The following is a 13,934-nucleotide window of genomic DNA, read 5'->3' as shown; positions in this document are numbered from 1 at the left end:
CTTCTGTTTGAAGGAGAGCTCTTAGTGGGATGCTCAGTGAGGGAACAGACACTTCTGCCACGCTGTCCCACGGACTGCTCGGTTTTGGAAAGCATTTACGGCTTGAAATCCAAAAATAGCTCCAGCTCAATGACTCCTTTGTACCTGGTGAAGTTAATAACTGAAAGTTAATAAAGGCTAACTCAATTTTCCTTCAAACGAGAGCGTCAGGTCTGGTTTTAATCACGACTGCAGTCTAGACCAGGAATATTGTCTAATTAGAACCCGGATGCAGACAGCGCCGGGGTCGCGCTCGCAGGTGAACTTGGAACCACAATTTCCGCTCCTCTTCCCTCCCCCCGTTTTTAACCAGCCTGAGATGAAGGTTTCATTGTAAAATTATAAATCCTTCAGCCATCCTGCCCCAAAATTAAGCCAGCAGGAATGGTTTACAGCTTTATGATCACAGTCTTTCCCCTTTGCCCGTGCAACCAGAGAGAGAGCTGCATTTGCCATGTTTTTGATTGACCAACGCTTGTTTTCACCAAATTTCCCCAAATCAAATGCTCAAAGCCATTTTTAAGAAGGACAGAATTGCCCAGAATGGAGAGCCAGGGTGGTGTTAACAGCACGGGTGTACATCATCTGTATATAAATATATATTATAAATTGGCTCATAAATATTTTTAATCTTTTATAAGAAGATCCCAGCCCAGCACAAAACTTTAACTTAAGTGGAGTTCAACCAAGTGCAGACTTAAACCCAAAAATCATGCTGGTTTTTAGCCCTCCACCACTTCTGCTTCATAAAATCACCAGTGAAAGAAGAGAGTCATCACCCATCCACTCCTTCAGGGCAACAAATGTGTGAAATCATAAACAATTTTCCCACCTTTTTGCTTCTTTTAATGTGAGATAAACAATCAGATTTAATATGTATCATATTAAATTTCAGATTCTGAAATTACATATGACAGAAAGTGAATTTTTTTGCAGCTATGAGCAAATGAAGGGGACCTTGTGTTTTGTTGGGTATTTTTTCCCAAAGCAAATTACTAATTTTCCAATGGTCATCAGACATTCCTAATTTTAAAAAACCCCAAAAAACCCTCAAAAAACCCACAAAAACCTGAGCTTTAAATAGAGCTGGCATTAAATTAAAAGCATGACTCAGAAGAACTCAGAGGAGATAATGTGTGCTGCTTGACCTGGTTCACTTGTCAGAACTTATCCTTCATCAAAAGTGGTTTTCACGCAGGCTTTACCTAGAATCCTTTCTCCTTTTTTAATTTTTTTGGTTTGTTTGTTTTGGGGTTTTTTGGAGGGAGGAGGGAATTGTCTTTTTGGGGGTGTTTTGTTTGGTTTTTTATTATGGGGCTGTTTGTTTTGTGCTGTTGCTGTTGTTGTTGTTGAATAAATACGATCCAGAATTCTTAATCTGAGAAAAATACTAATTTTAACAAAATCAAATTTCTTTTTTTTGCTTCCCTATATGCATATAAGAATAGTTTCTTTCTCTCTAACAGGACATAAAATAAAGCAAATTCTTCTGTCAACGTGGCAGTACTGGAAACCAGAACTGGGAAATATTTATGTTTTTATCAATGCAGTGCTGCCACTGGGGAAAAAAAAAGAAAAATCTTTTTTCTTTGAATCTGCTGCTGAATCTGCCCAAAGTTTTCCCTCCCCAGTTGCACAAATAACACAGACAAAAACAAGCAAGCAAACCACACCTGTGACTGGAAGCAGGTAAAGAATTCAGGGTATTCAAGGGCGAAGTGAAAAACATCATATTGAGTTTGCATGTTGAATTATGGATATTTCTGCCAAATATTCTCCTCTCACTGGGCCCCCAGGCTCTGAATCTGCTGGTGCAACTCATTGACACAGCGGTGAAACCAGGTCTTGAAACTGGAACAACTGATGGTGAAATAGAGTGATTGAAACTCTGAGTTTATGTTTGTGTGAAATGACATCTGCCCCTTTGAAATTCCTGAAATTTCTTTGGGCATGGATGTGCATGAGGAAAAGGGGAAAAGGGGAAAAGGGGAAAAGGGGAAAAGGGGAAAAGGGGAAAAGGAGAAGGAGAAGGAGAAGGAGAAGGAGAAGGAGAAGGAGAAGGAGAAGGAGAAGGAGAAGGAGAAGGAGAAGGAGAAGGAGAAGGAGAAGGAGAAGGAGAAGGAGAAGGAGAAGGAGAAGGAGAAGGAGAAGGAGAAGGAGAAGGAGAAGGAGAAGGAGAAGGATTCTTCTAGAGAAAAATTAGAGTGACAATCTTTCCAGAGTAAAGAAGAGCCCCTCCTAATTCAGCTTTCAGCCCCTGGAGGTTCAAACATGGTAACATTCACCCTTATCCTCCTCCTGCTCCTCCTGCCTTGGCCACTGTGCTGTCTCTTTCTCTGGGTTCTGGCACAAAGTCATTCCACCTGTGGCCACATCTACTTAGTCCTTAAATTCACCACATGAAATTCTGCCCTTGGACTTGTCCCACTCATTTTCTTCTCATTTTTGGTTTCTACAGTTTAAGGACAGGTGTAACACCACCCTGGTTTAATCAATATTGACACTATGCATTCATTTGGACTTGAAATTACTGCAGACTCTCTTCAATTCCTCATTAACTCTGCTTTCCCTGCATTTCTTCATGAAAGGAGGGGTCATCCAAGCAGATTCAACCCTTTCCTTGCAAGGATTTACCCTTTGCAGGGATGGGAGCTCTGCACTGGTTTAAATCTCCAGAATTTTCTCTGTTCCAGTTCTCCACCTCCACCCCTCACCTCTGAGTGCCTTACAGCTCCCAGTGCTTGAAACTTCAAATCTCTCCTCAGCGCCCAATTTTTGACAAAGGGACAGTCACACCCAGTCCCAGGCACTGGAAAAATTTCTCCACCTCCCACAGGACCTGAGCTACACCCCCCAAACCATTATTTGGGCAATCTGTAAACACTGGCCTCTGCAGCTGCCAGCTCCTTGTGTGCTCTGCTTATCCTGGTCAGGTACAGGTGTCCCTCCCCCTTTTACCCTCAAAAGTCTCTCTACTCCTCATTTTCCATCCCAGATGCCACCAGTTGTGTGGATGGTGTGTCTCCCATCACACTCCCACCAGCAGGAACCAAAGCCCCCACTCCTGCAGTGCTCAGGAGCCCAGAACGCCAGGACTGCCACTCCAATCCCAAGATTTGGGTAAAACTCTGTAGTTTGTGTGCATTCCAGAGCCGTGGGGCCTGGCTGGAGCTGAGCAAACGCCAGCTGGGGTCACTGGCTCCAGCTGCACTGATGAGCACACCAGACCCTCCTCACCATCAAAGCCAGGGAAATGCATCCTCTGGCTGATCAGGCCAGGGATCCAGGAGACAGGTAAGCCATTAATGCTCTTTCATTAAACAGGGATGAACCCTCATCTGGAACAGCCTTTGCTGCTGAGCCATCTGTGCTCAAAGAGGAGCTGAGGCTGGAAGTGGAGCTGGCTGGATTGCTGGGACAACTGGGGAGGAGCCAGGGCCAGCACTGAGGATATGGGAAAGGCTTGCTTAGCATATCAAAGTGAGGGAGCGTGATTGATCTCTAAAAATACAGCAGTGGGTAAACCCTGGGGAGGAAGAAAGGCTGTCAGGCTAAATAACAGCACTGGCACAGCAACAAAAGGGTGTAGAGCTCGTGGTGTTGTACAGCTTCCTTCTGAGGGGCAGCACAGGGACAGCTCCCATCTCTGCTCCCTGGGACAGGAGCCAGGGAACGGCTGGAGCCGGGGCAGGGATTTGGGGTGGATTTTGGGAAAGGTTCTTCCCCCCGAGGGTGCTGGCACTGCCCAGGCTCCCCAGGGAACGGGCACAGCCCTGAGGCTGCCGGAGCTCCAGGAGAGCTTGGACACCGCTCCAGGGATGGCCAGGGTGGGGTTTTGGGGTGTCTGTGCAGGGCCAGGGGCTGGACTGATGATCCCTGTGGGTCCCTTCCAGCTCAGGATATTCTATTCTATTCTATTCTATTCTATTCTATTCTATTCTATTCTATTCTATTCTATTCTATTCTATTCTATTCTATTCTATTCTATTCTATTCTATTCTATTCTATTCTATTCTATTCTATTCTATTCTATTCCTATTCTATTCTATTCTATTCTATCCTATCCTATCCTATCCTATCCCATCCTATCCTATTCTATTCTATTCCTATTTATATTCTGTTCTGTTCCATTCCATCCCACTCCACTTAAAATCTGATGGCTTCCACACCAGGATTGGCAGAGCCAGTGAGGGGCAGAAATCAGTGGCTTTTAAACAAGGATTTGATTCTTAATTAGACCATGATAACAGCCTGGCCTTGGCAGGGTAGTCCACCATATCCTCTATTTCTTTTTTTTTTTTTTTACCTTACACTGACTCCCATTACCCCTGTTATTTCTAAACCTTTCATTTATTCAGGACTTGTTCAGACTAAGTGTGTATGGTTTTGCCTGGCTGGTAATGTGGGACATTATTTTATAATTCTCTAAGTTCCTACATATCAGTCATCAGCCTTACACCTCCTGTAAAACTGGGGAGGCTGAGAAGAAAATTCTGCAAGGCAAAAGTGTACAAAGTAGCATTCTTCTCAAAAAGCTAAATAAATTTATTTAAAAAAAAAAATTAAAAATTTTAAAATTTCCTTTATTTTAAAAAGGAATTATTTTGCATCTCAGCTTATTGAGTCCAGTACCACAAATGGCTTTATGATTTGGGAAATCCTTAATTTCCTTGAAATGGCATTTTGCTACCAGAGTATTGCTGGACACAAATTTTCAGTGTTCCAGTCTGAAAAAAACTTAATTATTCTTCTTGGAATTCTAAAATTTTCCTGAACCTAAGCTCTTTATTGAATTAATCATAAGTTCACACAGTCTTTGGGTCAAAAGAAAAACTTAACTGTCAAATACTCAAAACATTTCAGTCAATCTAATAATGCAATGATATACAAACACTTTTACATGACACAGAGCACGCCAATAAAAAGCAAAAAGAAAATAAAATAGCCCACACGTGGCATACATTAAATGGCAGATTTCTAAGTGTAATTGTAAACAGAAAACCGAAAAACAAGATGGGCTTTTACTGTGACTGTAGAAATTAGTTACTGGGCCTGTGCCACGCAGCATTTTGTGAATGACCCAGGGTAAACATTTGAAACTGTTAGTGCTGAACTTGGCAGGAGACAGAAAACTGGGGCAGCAGTAAACAACGAGGCAGGACAGAACTCTACAGACCCCCAGTGCTGAAGGAAGAATAGGAGAACCTTTATGGTCCCTCTAACCCAAACCATTCCATGATTCTGTGGGGATTCTGTGGGGGTTTTGTGGGTTTCTGTGTAACCACCAGCCCCACCTGAGGCCCAGGCTGGAGGCTCTCTGCTCCCCCAGACAGCAATTTCCAGGAAAAAGAGACAAATTTCTCCCCATCTCAGCAGTCCCTGAGCTCTCACTGTGCTCCAGGGGCAGGAAAAAGGGACAGAGAACCATTCTGTGACCTTCATTCCGCTTCTGAGGGCAATGTGTATTTGACTATTTCCACAATTTGCTAAAAAAATACCTTCAAAAAAATTCTATTTGTAGTCATGGTAAGGAATTCATAGAAATAAACTTTTTTTTTTATGAGTTTCTTGATTATTCCTTTTCAGATGAAGCAGACAGCGCTGTCCATAAGTCTTTTCTCTAGAAGATTCAGCTGCTTAGACCTTGGAACTGGTTAAAAGGAGTCTGTGCCAGGTTTCTGTTTGATCTGGCCCAAAGAGAAGAGCAAAGTTCTGCCTGAATCCACAGTAAAAAAAAATAAAATCTTCTGTAGCTGGTGGCACAGAGGAAATTGGATTAACTGGAAATGGCCTTGACACAAAGTTTGAACTCACATCTTTACATCCTGCTCACCTCTAAAACAGTGTTGCTCCTCAGCCCTGACCCAGCATTATTTAAACCAGATTTATTAAGATGAAGGTAGAGGTACCTAGGTAAAAATCAATATAACTAAAAAATAATATAACTGAAAATCAAACACGCTCTAAAGCAAAACTTCTTTTGTTCAGAGGGCTGCAGAAACTTTGATTTTACTAAGCCCATGCAAACAAGTTTGCCCCTGAAGACCTAACACTGGCTAATTTTGATTCAAGAAAAGTCCATGGGTTAACCAGAAAAATCAGGTTTTTGATGTCTAAGTTTACCCTTGAGATCAGCAAGCACCAGAATCCCCTGGGCAGTGAGGTGTTAGTTAGTGAGCTCTTGAGAAATTCAGGAAACACTGATTTGTACCTAAGAAGGGAGGCAGAAAGAGAAGAAAGAGCAGATGAAGCTGCTGCTTTTCAGTGTCACTGTTCTTTTGGCACTGATGCTGCAATGTTTTAATTCTGTGTAAGAGCTCCAGTTTGTCAAAAGAACACACATTTTTAAACTTGCTTTGATGAAGAGGCAGCATGAGCCTTCTCAGCTGCCTAAAGGGGCAAAGTAGAAATTCTGTAATCATTTAGATTTTATTAATTTTTTGTTCCAGCTTCTCTCTGGACCAAATGAAAAGTTAAAAGTTATCTGGCAGATGCCTCTCCATCTTCCCTGGAGTCCTGGGAAAAGTCACAGGGGAATATAATTAAGATGCAGAGAGGGAAATTGATACAAAATGTGGCAGATCATCCTGATGAAGTACATTCTGAATTTCAGGCCCCATGTATCAGCAAGGGCAAGGCTGGTCCAGAGCTGCAAAATAAATTATTGTTATTGTTATTGTTATTGATGTTATTAATATTAATATTAATATTCTTAACAATAATACATATTATACCTTTTATGTAGTATACAATATATATTATGTGCTATAATATTTAAGATATTATATATTATATTTATATATTTATATATTAAAATTTTATAATTTTATTTATGATTATATTTATAATTATTATTATCTATTAATGTATATGATTATAATATTTTATTGTATAAATTATTCTGTAATATATAAATTATAAATCCTATATTATATATAATTATATAAGTTATATGTAATTTTTATATATAATTAATATATAATATTATTATTATTGTGTCATGTATATTTTATATAATATACATATAATATTATAATAATGTAATACAATAATATTATATAATATTACAATAATTATGTTGTAATATTATAAAATATTATAATTATACTATTGTGTAATATTATAATTGTATATATATTATATTATATTATATTATATTATATTATATTATATTATATTATATTATATTATATTATATTATATTATATTATATTATATTATATTATATTATATTATATTATATTATATTATAATATATTATATTATATTATATTATATTATTATATATTAATATATATTATATTATATATATTATATTATATTATATTGTATAATATAATATAATTGTAATAAAGTACTATAATTATATATTAATTATATAATATATTATATAATATATATTATATCGTAATAATATATAAAATATTATATTAATCTCTTAATTATATAATAATTATATGTAATTGTAATTATATAATACTGTTATAATAATTCTAAATTAATTTTATTATATTAATTAGGCCAGGAATAATCCATCTCATGCTCAGCACACTGCCAGCCAGGAGTGGACTCAGACCTGCAATTTGCAGAATTCTCCATAAAGCATCACACAGAGCAGAACGGGGTCGGTGTCAGACTCAGACCTGAAGGAGGGACCCCTCTTCACATCACTCTGAGGTGGAAAATGCAGCAACACCCCCTGGCATCCTTCTGGCCACCCTCTGGATAAATGGTCTGGATTTGCCACTCCCAAGGTCTGTCTGCTCCTGCTCCACGTCCCTGGAGGACACCTGGCTGTCCCTGTCCCCACACTGGGCACGGGCAGGGGGCACAGAGTCCCCAGGGCCCCAGGCTGAGGGGTTCTGAGCTGTTTGGCAGCTCTGGCACCCCAGGAAGGGTGTCCAGAGTCCTTGTCTGGTGCTGCCTTTGATACCTCACAAATCTGCTGCTCATGGAACCCGTGGGGGCTGCTCTCAGAGCAGCCTGTGAACCAAGCTCTGCTGTAAAACAATGGTTTTCTCGTGCAAGCAATGTGGTTCAGCAGATCCTGAGGTTTCTGGGTGGTTCCCAAAGCGCAGGGAAGGCTGTGTTTGCAGGGGATGCTCAGGGTCTGGCAGCAGGGGGAAGCTGCAGGAGTGTGGGTTTGCAGGGATGGTGGATCAGTCTGTGACAAAACTGCTCAAGGGGCTTCTCTTCCAGTGCTGGAGTGCCCATCCTGGAGGTGTCCAGGGAATCCCTGGAGGTGGCTCTGGGCTGGGAACAAGGTGGGGATGGGGCACAGCTGGGACTCCAAGGGCTGGGAGGGCTTTTCCAGCCTCAGGGATGCTGTGATTTGGGCAGCTGCCATCTGCCAGAGGGAGCTTTCACCACGGAGCCTCTTGGAATCTGGCACGAGACCCAGATCAGATATTTGCAGCTGTAGAAGTAAAACTCCCAACCAGAGTCTCCTTCCTCTGGGGGAACCATGTCCTGCAGCTGCCCAAGCACGACGAGGAGATCACTGCACAGACAGCCATGCCCAGGGATGCTGTGCTCTCCTGCCTTCCCCTGCTGGAGCTGTGTCTGTGGGCTGGTGGAGAGGGGGTCTGTGGTTCTGCAGGGGGGGATGCTCCACCTGGAAAGGGCTTTTTGCTCCCCCATCTGCACATGAGCTCAGCACAGGCCCGTGCAAGAGGAGCTGGACCCCAGTGCAGCTGGATCCCAGTCCTGCAGCTGGAGGATCCCAGTCCCTGCAGCTGGAAGTTCCTAATTCCTGCAGCTGGAGGATCCCAGTTCCTGCAGTTGGAGGATCCCATTTCTGCAGCTGGAGAATCCCAGTCCCTGCAGCTGGAAGTTCCTAATTCCTGCAGCTGGAGGATCCCAGTCCTGCAGCTGGATGATCCCATTCCTGCAGCTGGAGGATCCCAGTCCTGCAGCTGGATGATCCCAATTTCTACAGCTGGAAGTTCCCAATTCCTGCAGCTGGATGATCCCGGTCCTGCAAGTGAAGCCAGGCAGAGCAGCCCCATCCCTCTGCCCCCAGGACTTCCCTGTGCTGTCCTGAACCCCAGGTGTGCACAGCACAAATAAATTCAGCTGACAGATGCAACCCTGCAAATTGACCCTCATCTCCTCAGATTAAAGGTTTTATCTGAGAAAATACTACTTGTTTGGCTGCTTTTGCACTTTTGAATGAATTTCTTTGTGCCCTCGTGTTTCCTCCTCCTGCTCAGATTTCCGTGTGTTTAAATTTTGGTGTATTTTCTCGAATTTTGGTGTATTTAAAGTTCTCCTCCTGTGGCTGGCCCTGGTTCCACTGCCACACTCCAGACCCTTCCTGCCACTCCTCTAATCTCTCCTCCAGGGACAAACTCGTCTGCCACGAGGATTTCAGGATGCAAGGAGGGGGAAAAATTTCCCACCTCTTAAACTGGGATCAAGTCAGGTCTGGAGGAGAGCTGCCTTCCAACTTCCCCTGTGAAAAGATTGTAAGAATGGAAGTCAGTTAACACAATAATAACTTTTAGCAAGAGAACTGTTCACACCTGCAGAAACAAGAAATCTGCCCCGTGAGAATCAATGAAAGAAATATATAATAATAATTATATATAAAAATTATCTATATAAAATATATATCACTATATATAAGCTCTAAATATTTTATATATTAAACTTATATTTATATATATTTATTTATATATTTATTCTTTATATATTTATTTATATATATTTATATATTAATATATCAATATAATTTATATATAAATACTATATTAATATCTAACATATCAACTATATATAAAATATATATCACTATATATAAGCTACATATATTTTATATATATAACTTATATCTATAAAAATAATATCTATGCTTTTATATATATAGATTATATATAAAAATATATATCACTATATTTTTATATATTTTATATATATATCACTTATATATATATAGTGATAGATAGATAGATAGATAGATAGATAGATAGATAGATAGATAGATAGATAGATAGATAGATGTAGTTTATATAACAATAAGCTAATCAAAATTAAAGAAGTTTAATTTATATGCAATCATGATTGATATGCAGCAAGGTTTCATTCTCCATAATTCACCTCTTTTTCAATTATTACCCACGTTTCCTTCAAAATTCCCAGATGTTCTCCCCAGCATGTCCTGGCAGCAATGAGATCTTACTAATTCAGACATTATTAGAATAATTGGGGCCTCTTAAAGGACCACCAAAAAAAACCCCAACAAACCTAATAATCACAACCCTTTACTCACTTCAGGGTTTGGAAGGATAAAAGAAATTACTGATGTCCCAGTGTCAAGCTCAGACATCTTGTACATAAACTGAGAGTTCCCCCTAAAAATTAGCTCTGTAGAACAAAGAACAACAAAAAGAAAGTATTATAACTTTTATATGGGCTAGAAAAGCCTTCCTAGCAGTTAGGCAAAGGAACAGAACCAAACATTTTCAGGCACTGCTGGAGAATGACACTCCAGCTACTTCCACACAATTTGCTGCCAGGGATTTATGTAATTCACTAAGCAGATTTTCAGGAGGAATGAAGATTTCCTGATCACTTTAATGACATGAAGAACCTGCCTTTGGATGGGTTTATGCTATCATTTCCCCTCTGTTGGTGACCCATTAATCTTCCCAATGCTGCAGCAAGATTATATGTGTAATTCTGCACCTTCTTGATATTCCCTGCAGAGTTCTGCAAAATTCCAGGGTCTGCATGGCATATCCTGGGGACTACAACCCCAAGGGACTTTGGCAGACCGTGAGTTTTACTGTAAATGTGTTTATGCAAACCATTTCAACCCTTAAAAATTCCCAGGTGGCACCACAGGCAACTGCCCCTGATACAAAAGATTCTTTCTTGCGTTGTACGAGGATCCAAGTCACATCAAGCCAATTGAAACAAATCTGAAAAGGAAGGACATTAGCAGTGAGGATCCGCTGATTTGGGAAGAGGTTTAACTTTAAATTCCACCAAATTAATTTTGCTGATTAGGGGCAGGATTTTCCAGGGCCCCACGCTCCATTTCACAGGCCGTGTTTGAGGAGTGGTTGAACGAGGGGGTTTTTCAAGAAGTGAAGTTAAAAGTGTCCCTTTCTCTCAGCCTTCACATCTGTGCAGTTATGGGTGGAACTGGAACAGAGCTTTTCAGTCTCTTGAAGAGCCTTGATTGATATTTTGTGACAGGGAACTGCAGCTGGGAGTGAAAAACCTGCTCATTGTTGATTCTACAAAATGCAGCAAATTCCTTTTCACTGGAAAGACCAGCTTTAGCTTGAAGGAAACAATGGGAAATCATGTCCAGAGCTGAAAAACTCGGATTTGTTTTCTTTATGTGTGTTGTTTTGGTGTGGGGAGAGGAGGTGTTTGATTTCTGATTTATGAAAAGTTATCAGCTTGAAGTTAAAAAAGTGCAAATATATGTATATATACATGATTAAGCACATTCTTCTGATTTCATACAGGTTCTGCCCTATAACATTAAATTTTGTATTGATTTACTGTGATTTGTTGCAGCAAACAAATTAAGGGGTGATCTAGGAATTAAACCAGATTTCAGGACTATCACACACCAGTTAAATGCTTAAAGGCTTACTGGAGATGGAGAACACCTCAGGAGGTGTTCAATCATGGTAAATTGAAAATCTTATAAATAATAAACTGAAAATACCTCCTGATCTCCTGGGGAAAGTTTCTGAAATCAGAAGTTGCACCCAGCTTTTTGGAAAACCTTGATTTAAAAGAAAAACAACAGAAGTACCAGAGCTGCTGTGGCAAGAATTCATGTTTTAAGGATAGGAGTGAAATAAAACCTTGAAGTAAAGAAATAAAGATATTTCTTCTGGCTCCCTGGAACTCGGTGAAACTTACCAGCAAGTGCCTCATCTCCCTGCCTTTACAGAGACATTGGCTGTGATTATTCCTTGTGCAATTTTAATTAATAGTAAGCCAAAACCCCACCACTTCAGTTCAAACAACAGCACTTAATGTGCTGCCTGAAAAATCTAGCTTCCTGCTGATGTAAAATTGCCAAATATTGGGGTGAGGGGAAATTGTACAGCATTTTAGCTACTGCAGATGAAATGTGTGAGGAACAAATGGATTAATTTGTTCCATTCAATGTTGTCACAATCTGTGAAATTTATCCTGTTAAAGGAAGTGAGACTCTCCCTTTTAGCTCTGAGTGGGAGTGGATGGGGACCCTGAATTTGAAGCACTGAATGGGTTTTGAAAAGATGCTGTAAGGTTTTTGTTGCAGTGAACACACAAATGTTGGAAAGCCTGAGGTGTTCTCATGCAGAAATGGAATTATGCACGTGGGAAAAAAGCTTGAATTTTATAAATTAGTCTGTTAATGCCACTGCATCTTATTTTTGTAGCACAAAAGTCGTTTTAACTTGAATTTTCCTGTTTCAGAACCAAGGCAGTAGAATGTCTCTGTTGTTCCAAAATGTGCATTTTGATAAGGATTGTTTGGCTCACAACTTACTGGGAATGTAAGAAGACGCATTTCTGTGTTTTTCAGCCATGGGTGCTTGCTTTTATACATGGCACCAGGAGAAAGAACTGCAATTGGGATTTTTTTTTTTTTTTTTTTAAATTTTATTTCTGGTGCATTTTCCACCAAAACACCTTTAAATCCTTACAAATATATGGCATATCCTCCCAGTCCTGTGACAAACAATGTATTTCCTGTCTAACATAATTAGTGTATATCCCAGTCATGCCATGGTTTAGTAAAAGCTCATAAGCTGAAGGAATTTTATTTTTTTTTTTCTCTTAGGGTTTTTGTTTTGTTTTCATTTTTATCTGCACTACCTTTTAATTCTGAAGTTTTCCTTGTAAGTTATCAGGCACTAGTTGTTGTCTCTTGTTCAGGAGGGGCTGGGAATGACACACACACACAAAGTCTTGAGAATCTGCACCAAAACATGGTAAATATTGGCATGTGCTGGAGATTTGCAGTGCTGAGCATCTGGAGCACTAAGCCAGCAGATATTCACCCTGTAAAACCAAGGAAAAGCAAAGGGAACAGAGCTGGGTTGGGAAAGGACATGAGGAGTGAGGGACAGGATGAGAGGGAAATCCCCTTATTCCCAAACCCAGTCCTGTAGAACCTCTCACAGCAACAGGTGTTGATCTTCCCATTTAAACCAAGCAAGAGGATGAACTATCAGGTCAGAATCATCCTGGCAGCACCATCAGACACCAGCCAGGAGGAGAAATGACCTCTGTGGGTGGAAGAGGCTCCCTGTGCCTCCAGAACCAGGGGTTGGGGAAGCTCAGCCCAGCCAGGTGAGGATTTCAGTCAGGGACTCAGGGTAAATCTGACAGCCAGGCTGCCACTGAGCAGCACCAGGGTTTTATTTCCTCAGCCCCAGGCAGGACAGCCTGGCTCTCCAGACCACCAGGAACATCTCCTGTCCAGCACTGGCACCCTGAGCTCTGCCCAGCACCTGTGAGCAGGACAGGACCAGCCTGGGCAGTCTTTAATTCTCACCTTCCCATGCCAGCCCCGCTCAGGTTCCCAGGAATTCACGCTTTTGCCTGCTCCTTCATGGAACACATAAAAGTTTGGCAGCAGCTGGCCACAAGCAGCCTTGGCAAGTCCTCAAAAGCTTGTCTATTTCATGTGTCAAAAATATATATTTTTTTTTCTTTTTCCCTCTGAAGCACCTTCCTAGATCTCTTAGGCCTCCACATCTAGTCTGTGTGTCACCTGCACAAATAAACAGGATGTACTTGGACATCTCTCAAGGTGTTTAAACACCACTGCAGTACCATTTGCAAAGGCTAAAAAAAAAACCTAATTAATTCTGTAATCTAAAATAAAAAAGGCATTTGCTCGCAAATCCAGTTTTGATTGATTTTTCTATCAT

The sequence above is a fragment of the Cyanistes caeruleus genome, chromosome Z (genome assembly GCF_971803275.1).
Source record: "Cyanistes caeruleus chromosome Z, bCyaCae1.hap1.1, whole genome shotgun sequence".
Lineage (NCBI taxonomy): Eukaryota > Metazoa > Chordata > Aves > Passeriformes > Paridae > Cyanistes > Cyanistes caeruleus.
This window is presented reverse-complemented; position numbering follows the sequence as displayed.